At 33.8% G+C, this 10890-nt stretch overlaps 1 pseudogene; it reads left to right on the top strand.

Annotated features, from left to right (window-relative positions):
• The first annotated feature begins 2462 nt into the window (after positions 1–2462).
• LOC141696058 (eukaryotic translation initiation factor 2A-like) lies at positions 2463–10580 on the top strand (annotated as a pseudogene).
• Positions 10581–10890: the final 310 nt, after the last annotated feature.

Here is a 10890-nt window from a genome sequence, read left to right as displayed (position 1 = left end):
TTCAAGATTAATAAAGATTAGTAGGCGAGACGATCTTAGCTTTCGATCAATATTTTTATCATAGTTTTTTTTAAGCTTAGCTAACCCGCAGCCGCTACCCTTTAGGTGCGCACTGGGTAAACCCTACGGGCTCACGCAATAGCCTGCAAACCACGTGAACCAAGGTAAACCATATTTAAGCGACAAACTGTGGCTCAGGAGGCATAATCATAAATTCTCCTCCCGTGGGATTCGAACCTGTGACCAAAAGGATAATTATCCCCTCTTTAACCAACTGAGTAAATTCTTGCGGGCTATTTTTATCATAGTTGTGGATGAATCATCATAAGTTACAAATATATTCATATTTTTCGGTTTGCATCGATATTGTGTAAACAAGTAATATCAGTTGATTTTACTTTTGCACATGAATACATGATATTTAACCATCCCTGTTAAATTTAACCAACTCAGCACATTTCTCGACCGGTTAAAACAACAAACCTTTATACATTATACATTATTCATTTTATTATATTATATTTTAACTGAATAAATTAATATTTTAATTAAAAAATATTTTAAAATGTTATTTAGTCTTATTTAAAATTTACATTTTTTGTTCAAAAATATTATGTTCATACGATTATTACTATTTTATGTATTTATTAGTATTTTCACGATTATTAAAATGTTTGATATATAATTAAAGTATTATTTGATGTGCAAGATATGCCTATATTATAATAAGACTAAGTCAAATTGACAGCCCTAAGAATTAGTTGTATGATAATCTAAATTTGTATTTTGTATTGTATTTCTCGAGTCTGTAAAAATGTCAAAGATTAGACTGATGTATTTTTCTGTAAACAGTCTCGAGACTAATAATAAACTCTGGAAAAAGATCATGCCTCAGAGAAATTGTGAAAAAGTTTGGAGTTGAATAAATCTATTTTAGGAAAAATATTCTAAGTCAAGATATTTACAAGTCACATATTAAGTCATATGGAGAAGTCATTCGAGAACTCCAGAATGATTTATCGAGAAGTCCAAAACAACTTATAGAGAAGTCTCAGAGATATCGTCATATCGACAAGCCAAATGGAGACATGGAGATTGGAGATATCAACAAGTCAAATTATCATTAGAGATCTCAGAGATATACAAGTCAAAATGTATATAGAGATCTATGAGATATCGACAAGTCAATTCTGCATTAGAGAACTCAAATATATCGACAAGTCAAAATCGAGATATGAAGATTGGAGATATCGACAAGTCAAAGTTTCTCATTAGAGATCTCAGAGATATCGATAAATCAATATGCTTTTAGAGATCTCAGAGATATCGACAAGTCATTTCCGTATGCAGAAATCTGGTTACCTCGACGTGCCAAAGTTCACCTATAGAGAACTCAGAAACCTCGACAAGTCAGAACACTTATAGAGAACTAATAGATATCGATAAGTCATTATACTTATCGAGATATCAGTTCTCTATAGATCAAACTGAAGATCTCGATATGAAGATCAAGTACAAAATGTAGAAAAGTTATATATTCAAGATTATCAACCAACAAACGATATAATTAGTTCTATTGAAAAGTCTACAAAAGCAGTCTGAAGAGTACAAGATCAAAGGTCAAGATTAATTGACAAATGAAAGTCACATATTCACAGAATTTGCAAGATACACTAAGCCATAAATGGAAAGCTTTAGAGATAACTTAAAGTAGGGTTTAGTACATTCTATTGCATGTTGTGTAAACTTGTGTTTACTAATCTATAAAGTAAACATATAGTATTGACGTTAATTGCCTGTATACTATGACTCGATTTCTAACACATAAACACATTAAATAACTTTAAAATAAATTTATAATTGTTTTATATTTTGATTGATTGATATACATATGAGAAACATGATCACTGATATTTATTTTACTTTCGAAGCATTAACATATTACAAATACCATTTAACTATGAAGTGGCAAACAATGTATACTAACATGATTTATTACTTATTGCGATTGCACAAATACAAATATACCTCAATCACCCGTGCTCATATGCATAAATATATAAATTATTCATCTATTAGGTGACAACATAAATATACTGTCAATAATTACAGCGAAAATATTTTCAATTAGCACAATTTAGAGTATGTCCTAGCATTGCACGAGTTATAGTTATATTCAAAATACAGTAATCATTGTAAGGGCATGTCTTCCATTCATAAAATTTTAAGCGAAGGTCATGTAGTAATATCCACGAAAATTTAGATAATAAAATCTTAATGTATCTAGTTAAAACTTGCAAGAGTAAATTATTATGACTTCGTGAAGGAAAAATAGTGTAGTATATAAAATACATAATATATAAAAATAATAAAAATTATAGGTTGGCCAGAGTGTGTTTGGTACATATTGAGATCTTGTTCGAAATTACAACCTCAATTGAAGACAACCCCTCCTCACATTCATGGCAGATTCATCACCTCAGTTGGAACTTTCAGGTAATAATCAAGAATCTGAACTGGGTTTGTCTCTATAATCATTAATCTTTTGTCATCAATCTCATTGGTATCTATTTTTGTATGTATAGTTAGGGAACCAGGTGGTTTAACTATCTGGAATGGCCCACCTTTCAACAATTCAATACCAAGTATCAAAATTGCTTGTAGCAGTGCAAGTTTTTGCGAAAATGGGATTAGACTTATGGTGATTAAGTCTGATTTTGGTATATGTATTTATGATACTACAAGCTTTCAAGAAATTAGGAATTTTGATCTGGTGCATACACTTGCTGCTACATTGTCTCCGTGTGGGATTTAGCTTCAGACTTTCTAGAAACCCGCGTCTTCGCAGGAGAAAAATGTTACTTTGTGGAATGTTGGGTCAGGGGATGCTGTTTAGCAATTGTTTCAGAAGAATATTGAAAGGCATATGTCATAGCCTATTTGTTTATTCGAGGATTTAACTCAACTAAAATAAGGATGTAACAAGTAAATAGTGGTTCTATCGTCAAAGAGATCTCACTAAGTAACATATGTCAAAGGATTAAGTAACATTGTTCATCTACAGACTTGAGGACTTAATTCACTGGAAGAAACTCAAGAAATTGATCAAGCCTCAGTGATATAAATCAAGATTGTGGATTTAATCAAGTGACAGAGATCTCGTCAGGGTATCAAATATTTACAGGAATTTAATCTGAAGAAAATCAAGTTATTAAAGTCAAGACATGAAGAAACGTCACGGAAGTTAGTCACTCATGAACCAGACAGTACATCGAGTGTCAACATTGAAGTGTGGAATTGATTCATAATTATCAGAAGATTTTCAGAAGAATGGTTGCTATTCAAGAGTAGTATTAATTCTCTATTAATTAATTAAGTCGTATAATTTAATTAAGAAAATAAATTATATCTGCAAAGATTAATTTATTGATTAATTGGATTAATTGATTAATTAATTCTGAATTAATATTATGCATTTTCAAAATTGATTTTGAATTTAAATTAAAAATTAATTCAGCAAGACAATCTTTTTGTATTAGTATGACAATCGGTATGACAATCAATAATCATACCGAAAGTCATGCCAGTTCATTTAATTGTCTTACTGGAAGTTCTACCAGCTGTTGGGATTGTCTTGCTAGTTCATTCTTTTGTCATACCGATAGTTCTACCAGCTGTTGGGATTGTCTTGCTAGCTCAAACGGATTGTCTTGCCAACTCAGTTAATTTCTGTTGAATGAATATAAAAGAAAAATCTCAGACAGAAGCCAATGGATAACTAAACAACAAACTGAAGAAAGAAAATATCAGAAGCATTTCATCTCTCTCAACTGCATTCAGAGCCTATTAATTTCTAGTCATTAATGTTAAATTCAAACCACTAGAAATCATTATCTTGTTGTTGTGTAACTATCTAGCGGATCAAAATCCCAAGAACTTAATCTCAAATTGTTTTAAGCATTTGATCTTTTTATTTCAAAAATAGAAAAAGTTCATGTCGAATTTATTCTAGATTTGGAATAATTTATTTGAGATTAATCCCTTGTAAACGATACCGTTGTTGTAACACCTTTCAAGTTTAATAATAGTTTTATTTAACTTGAATTTTATTTCACTTTTTTATTCCGCATTTTATTCGATTAAACAGTATAGTTTGTATTCAACCCCCCCTTGTACAAACATATTGGGACCTAACAATTGGTATCAGAGCCTTCTGATTAACGAACAAATCAAGATCCTAGACTTTTGTGATTCTTCCACTCCTTGAATTTTTATTTACTCAAAAATTCATAATGACTACACAAAAAGTTGGAACCGTTAAAATTCCACTGACCGATAAAGAAAATTATATTATGTGGAAGAAGAAGATGCTCTTGTTTTTACAAGTTGCAAATCCCAAATATCTGGACGTGTTAAAGAAGGGTCCAAAAATTCCGATGGTTATTGAACCAAAGGTTATAGAAGATGATGTTGTAATTACCAAAGCTAGAACCTATGTAAAAGATCCTGAGGATTTTTCTCCTGCTGAAAAAGAAGAAGCCTCTTTGGATGCCAGCCTTCAATTAATTTTAGTTGATTCCCTTGATCCCTTGATGAACAGATATGTGATGAACTGTAAAAATTCCAAACACATCTGGGAAACTATTGAGGTGATTAATGAAGGCACATAGGAAGTTCGAGAGAACAAGTTAGAGATCCTAACCTCTGAGTATGAACACTTTAAATCCAATCCAGGAGAAGGAATCACTGAAGTGTTTGAGAGGTACAATGCATTGATCAACAACCTGAACATAAATGGAAAATAATATTCAATCAGGGAGGTCAACAAAAAGTTCCTTTTAACACTGCCAACTCATCTTGAACATAGAATCACTGCCATAAGAGAAGCGAGAGATCTGAATGAGATTTCTTTGGAAAGGCTCTATGGTGTGCTAAAAACCTATGAGTTGGAGCAGATTCAGCAGAAGGAAGTCTACGGGAAAGGAAGAGTGGTCAACACATCAATTGCTCTAGTAGCTGAAGAACAACAACAACAACCACAACAACAACAACAATCTCAACAGTCAGAGAGAATGGTACAGTCTTCCAAGGCTGAAGAAAATATGATAGTAGCAGAATTTGACCCTCCTACTACAAATCAATCAGGAGATGATTTTTACTCCTTGGAAGAATTGGAGCAATTGGAAGATGAGTCAATGGCCCTGATTGTTAAGAGATTCTCCAATGTCAGATTTAAGAGGAATCCCAAGTTCAAGTACAAGTCCAACTACAACAGATTCTAGAAAGGTGGATCTTCATCCTCTAACACCAGAAAGTTGGGTATGAATATATCCACATGCTTTTGTCACATGTTTTGATTGTTTATTGATGTTCATGAAGGCCTTCTATAAGGTTTAGTTCTGATGAAGCTGTGGCATATCGTTTGGCCACCAATGATGTCCAAATATTTGATTCCATAGATTTTACAAAGGGGATTGTGAAGAGGATTAGGGTTTCTGGAATTTCCGGGGTAGAAATTTCTAAGAGACCAGGGTCTCATGTAGCAGCTTTTGTTCCGGAATTCAAGGTTTGTAGCTAAACCTTTGGGCATGATAATATAAGGGAAACTAATAAATTGATATTGACTGATCTGTATATGTATGGTATGTGGATTATATGTAGTCATGTAGGTATATCATGCTTCATGTTTAATTGCAGAAGTTGCCACTTTTTAATTTTGGACCACCTTTTACTTTGACGCTAAGACGATATGGCAACTATATTCAAATTGCAGTTGATTTATCCACTGATGATATCTTAGAATTCAAAGCTCTTGAAAAGTTTTGAAGTTAAATATGGAAGATGATAATTTTACTGTCAGTCTTCCATTTGACTGAATATTTTGTTTAATGATTTTATAGGGAATGCCTGCTAGTGTACAAATATTTACATGTGGAAAAGATACACAGAGCGAACCTGTTGGTTGCTAGACGTAGTTTCTTCCGGTGTTCGAGCGTGCAATTAAATTGGAATCATGGTTCTACTGGACTTTTGGTTTTAGTCCAGTCAGATGTTGATAAAACCAATCAGAGTTACTATGGAGAAACAAAGTTGAATTACTTAACAACAGATGGGACCCATGATGGACTTGTACCTCTTCGTATGTTTTCTTTTATGATTATTAAACACATTCTTTTGGAAGTACTTTAGAGTTCTATTTCTAACCAGGCGCTTTCAGGTAAAGAGGGTCCTGTGCATGATGTTCGTTGGTCATTTTCGGGAAAGGAATTTTCTTTTGTTTATGGGTGTATCCTTCTCTGTCTTTCTGGCCCCTCAGTGATGATTATAGTAAAACAAAAATTTTAAATAATATTTTTTATAATTAAAGGCTAAATTTACTATAATCGGGTTAAACAAGTAATCTTTTAGCAATTTGAGACTTTTGCAACATACTCCTTGTGCAATTCACCTGCCTATTGGACAACAAAGCTCAAATTTACAAAGTATTTGCATGCAATAGTTACTAAATTTGCATCAATAAAATTGAAATATGGCATTCACCAGTGCTCACACTTAGTTATTAGAAGTTGGGCGCCTATAATTGCACGCTGTTAACTATCTGACCACCCATGCATTGCAGTGTTGTGCATACTGCATAGTATATTATATTGTAATGCATTATAAGACTAAAATGCATAAGTGTGAAACTGAAAAGGTGATAATTTCCTATATCTTCCGCATTCTTTTAAAAGTTGTGCACTGATTAATTTCCACTTTAATTTTAATTGATATCTGCATTCTTGCATTGTTATCTACTTGTGTGTACAATCATTATTTGCATATATTTATCTGAGTGTATGTAAAGGATCGACTCTATGCTTGTTCTAGTTCAGGTTTTCCTTAACATATTTTAGTTATGCCTGCATTATCAATTGTGTTTGACAAGAAGTGCAATCCGCTACTAGAACTTGGGACAGGCCCATACAACACAATCCGTTGGAACCCGAAAGGGAAGTGTATCCTTTTTTACACAAGCCAACTTACTTTCTTACGCGCATTGTGTAGTGCTTACTAGTAAACTTTGTCAGTACTTCGTGTCCTTAATATACATGTATACAGTTTTATGTTTGGCAGGTTTCAGAAATTTACCTGGTGATATGGTAAGTTTGATTATTTTTTTAAATAGTTAATGCTTTATAAATGAGCTTTTAGTATATCAGTATTACATAATAAATTTGTACAGACGTATATGATCATTTCAATTTTTTTTAATGTATGAAATTGACATGCTCCTAGTTTTGATCTATACAAGCATTAAATAGGGTACATCATATAATCTCTTATTGGTTTTGAAACTTTCTCCTTCCGAGTCTAGCTTAAAAAGGACACAAAACGTCCCTCTACATTTAAGTAAAATTCTCATATCGTGGGCGTTAGGCTTCAATTTAGTGAAAATTTCGGGTAGATCACGAGTTTCCAGCTTGTAGAAGAAATGTGCTTTGTTTGTCTTGTGAAAGGGGATAATCTCGGCTTACACTAGTATTCTACTTTATTCTCCCTTAAAAATGATAAATATACTAAAGTGTGGGTGGTGGGTTAATACATTAAAGCATAGTTTTTGAAACTGGCTCCGACAATCCTGCCAGTTGAACCTCACCATGGCCGCCCTATAAGCGGGCCAGTTAAATTTACTTACCAAAAATGTCATCTGATTAGACCATGCGTCTTTGCACACAACCATAAAGCTGACATCTTATGCGATATATGGACTGACCAACTGACTTTCCTTCATTTTTCGAGGAGATTTGAACCCAGATTTCCTGAATATATCTGAACTAGCATAAGTGAGTTACATCATTTTTTGTAGTAATTATTTTGGTTATTACGAAGATGACTAGTCGTCAAGTCAATTATTGACTTATAGGTTTGGACTTTGGACTCTCATAAGTTTTACCAGGAACCCAACCTGAAACTTAAAAGAACAAGGGTTAGGGTTACTCACATTATAAATTCCCATAATTTTTTCCAAAACAATCGATAGTTCTAAAAATGTGTAATCTCTCTCTCTCTCTCCCCCTCCCTCCCCCTCTCTCTCTCCCCCCCTCCCCCTCCCCCTCCCGCTCCCGCTCCCGCTTCCTCTCCCAGCTCGCTCTTTTCCTCTCGTGCTCCTCTACCCCTTTCCTTGTCGGCTGTCTTCTTGACGTTACTCAAGTGACTTGGTTCGACTAGTCTTTGCCTCTCCCTCTCCCATCTTTCTCTCGTGCTCTCTCTTCCCCCTTGTCAACCAGTCTACTTGAAGTTACTCATCCGACTTGGTTCGACTAGTCTTTGGATTTAATAAGGATTGTACTAATATGTACAAAGACCTCTTACGCACACATATACATGCATCTATACAATAAATACATAAACACAAACGCAGACATATATATATAAATAAACATTAAAATGAAGGCAACTTTGAAAATTTCCAGTTGGCTGGTCACCTATGATGGCACATGTTTAAGCATCTATACGCACATACACATGTGTAGAAATTGACAGTCATAAATATATATATTTATATATTTTTGTAGCCTTGTTTATCTATGCCTATATAATTATGTGTATTTGTGCTTGTTGATTAAAATTTTTAGTAAGATTAAATTACAAGATTTTATTGATAGAAGATATAATTGAACACACACTATTCAACTCTCTGTAACACCCCAAGCCGGATGTTGGAAACTTCATTTCAAATACTTAAATTAGTTGAAGTAGAAACCTTCTCCAAGCCCTCCTAAATTCAACCCTTATTAAAATCTTCCCCGCTAAGTTTTTTATATTTAACCATTCTCTTTTCAAACCCACTTTAACCCAAAAAAGATGAAATGTCTGCAAGGTCATATGGAATTCCTTTTGGTTTTCATGAATAGTACCATTTTATTGATCTTGAAATTATTTGTTGAGGGGTATAACATAACTTCAACTCCATGTTCTTATGAAGAATGTATGTTCATGATGCTTCAGGATGTTCTAGTTGGTCCTGGGAGGGATATGCCATAATCTTAACTCCATCTTTTACTAAATACCGTAGATCGGAATTATCAAGATTTTATGTTCATGATGCTGTAGGATGTTGTAGTTGGTCTTAGGTTAACCATTCCAGTTTGTTCAGAATGACAAATTTGGAAGTAAACAGATTTATAGGGGTTGGCATTCTTAGGATTGTGAGTGTCCCCTATTTAGAGGACGATGGAATATAATAGTTTAGAGTTGGGGAAAGAAGGTACAATTAAAGATCTCAAAGTAATTAGTTAATCTTTCTTTCTCAGTTCCCTAGAACTATAATGCATAGGTTAATTTTAAACCTCTCTTAAAAATCAAGTCTTTGCCTAGTTGACTTCTCATTTGCTAATGTCTTTTTCATAGGTGTCGTATACTGTATGCTATGACAAGATGAATTAGAACACCAGAAAATTTTTATTCAGTCACTCTCTCTTTGTGTGTGTTCATGTTTTCTTTTGTAACAAGCTATGTATTGACTATTTGATCAGGTGTTCTGGGACTATGTTGAGAAAAAGAAGCTTGGAACTACAAAGGCTGAATGGTCGGTGACAAGTGAATGGTCTCCAGATGGACGCTATTTTCTAACTGCAACAACTGCTCCTAGATTGCAAGTTGACAACGGGTAAGTTTTGTTTAGAGAAGGGCATGGCTTAAATGTCAATTTTGAAAGGTTGCAAATTGCAAGCATAATTTTCTGTACATGATAATAGTCTAGAGTGAACTTCTGCTGCTTGTAACTTTATTTAATTGATCACTATCTGTTAAATAACCAGATTGATTCGTAGAAGTTTTAATGTTTTGGTAGAAATCTTATTATAGCTTTTCAACCTTGTAAATGCATGTTAGTTTTTTGTTGTCTGCCAAAGATAAGAGATCATTGATTTACAAAGTTACTCCTTGATATGCTATTGTGTATAGTAGATCGAAGGTCACTTCACATTCAAATAATATCATGTTATTGTAAAGGTCATTTAATCTTCTCCGGTTCTTCCGCACTGTGATAGTCGTCTATACATGTTAGAAGAAGGGGTTGCCCTTCTTCCACAAGTGATAAATTTTGTGTTTATGTTCTCTTTATAGAATTAAAATTTTCCACCACAATGGATCAATGTATTTCAAGAAGATGTATGACAAATTGTATCAGGTCAGTGTTTTTATTATAGTTTTATGATTTTACCTGATTTGATGTTGTCCTATTCTGATACGGTGTGCTTATTTATTATTATAGGTTGACTGGAAACCTGAATCACTTGAAAGTTTTGGTGAAATTGCAGACCTTGTGGAGTCTATAGATTCCTTAAAAGTTGGAGAAGCCAAAACACAAGGTTATTTCTGCTGTTTTGACTCTCTAAAAGTTGCACATCTTCCGATTAATTGTAGATTTCTTATAGTTCCCTTTTGCTGCCAAAGGACCAAAATCTTCCCAAACATCCACGAAATCTACATCCACTAATCTTGCTGTACAAAAACCTGCAGCATATCAGCCACCTCATGCTAAGAGTGCAGTTGCAGTGCAGGCAGAGGTAAAGTGTACCGATTTCTCTGTTTATTAGATGGTTTATTCTATAAATGGAGAATTAATAGTATTTTCTAATTCTTGGAGGTGAGGGTTTAAATGATAGCCACGGTTTGAGAGATCAAGGCCTTTAATGGCTGCTCTCGTGTTTCGTGACTTAACTCTGCCTTTACGATTCACAGAGAATCAAGCCAAAAAACGTAGTTCTGATTGATGGGGTGAGCCCCTTTATATAGATGTTGAGAGTTTTTGAATTGGACTAGAGTTAGGAGACTTGTTGAACAAGTTCTCAGTCCTTGGATAGACTTTGAAGTCCTAGAATAAAGGAATCAGATTCCTAGTTGGTG

The sequence above is a fragment of the Apium graveolens genome, chromosome 11 (genome assembly GCF_009905375.1).
Source record: "Apium graveolens cultivar Ventura chromosome 11, ASM990537v1, whole genome shotgun sequence".
Lineage (NCBI taxonomy): Eukaryota > Viridiplantae > Streptophyta > Magnoliopsida > Apiales > Apiaceae > Apium > Apium graveolens.
The sequence above is the reverse complement of the archived record's forward strand: the minus strand, read 5'-3'. Positions and strand labels throughout refer to the sequence as shown.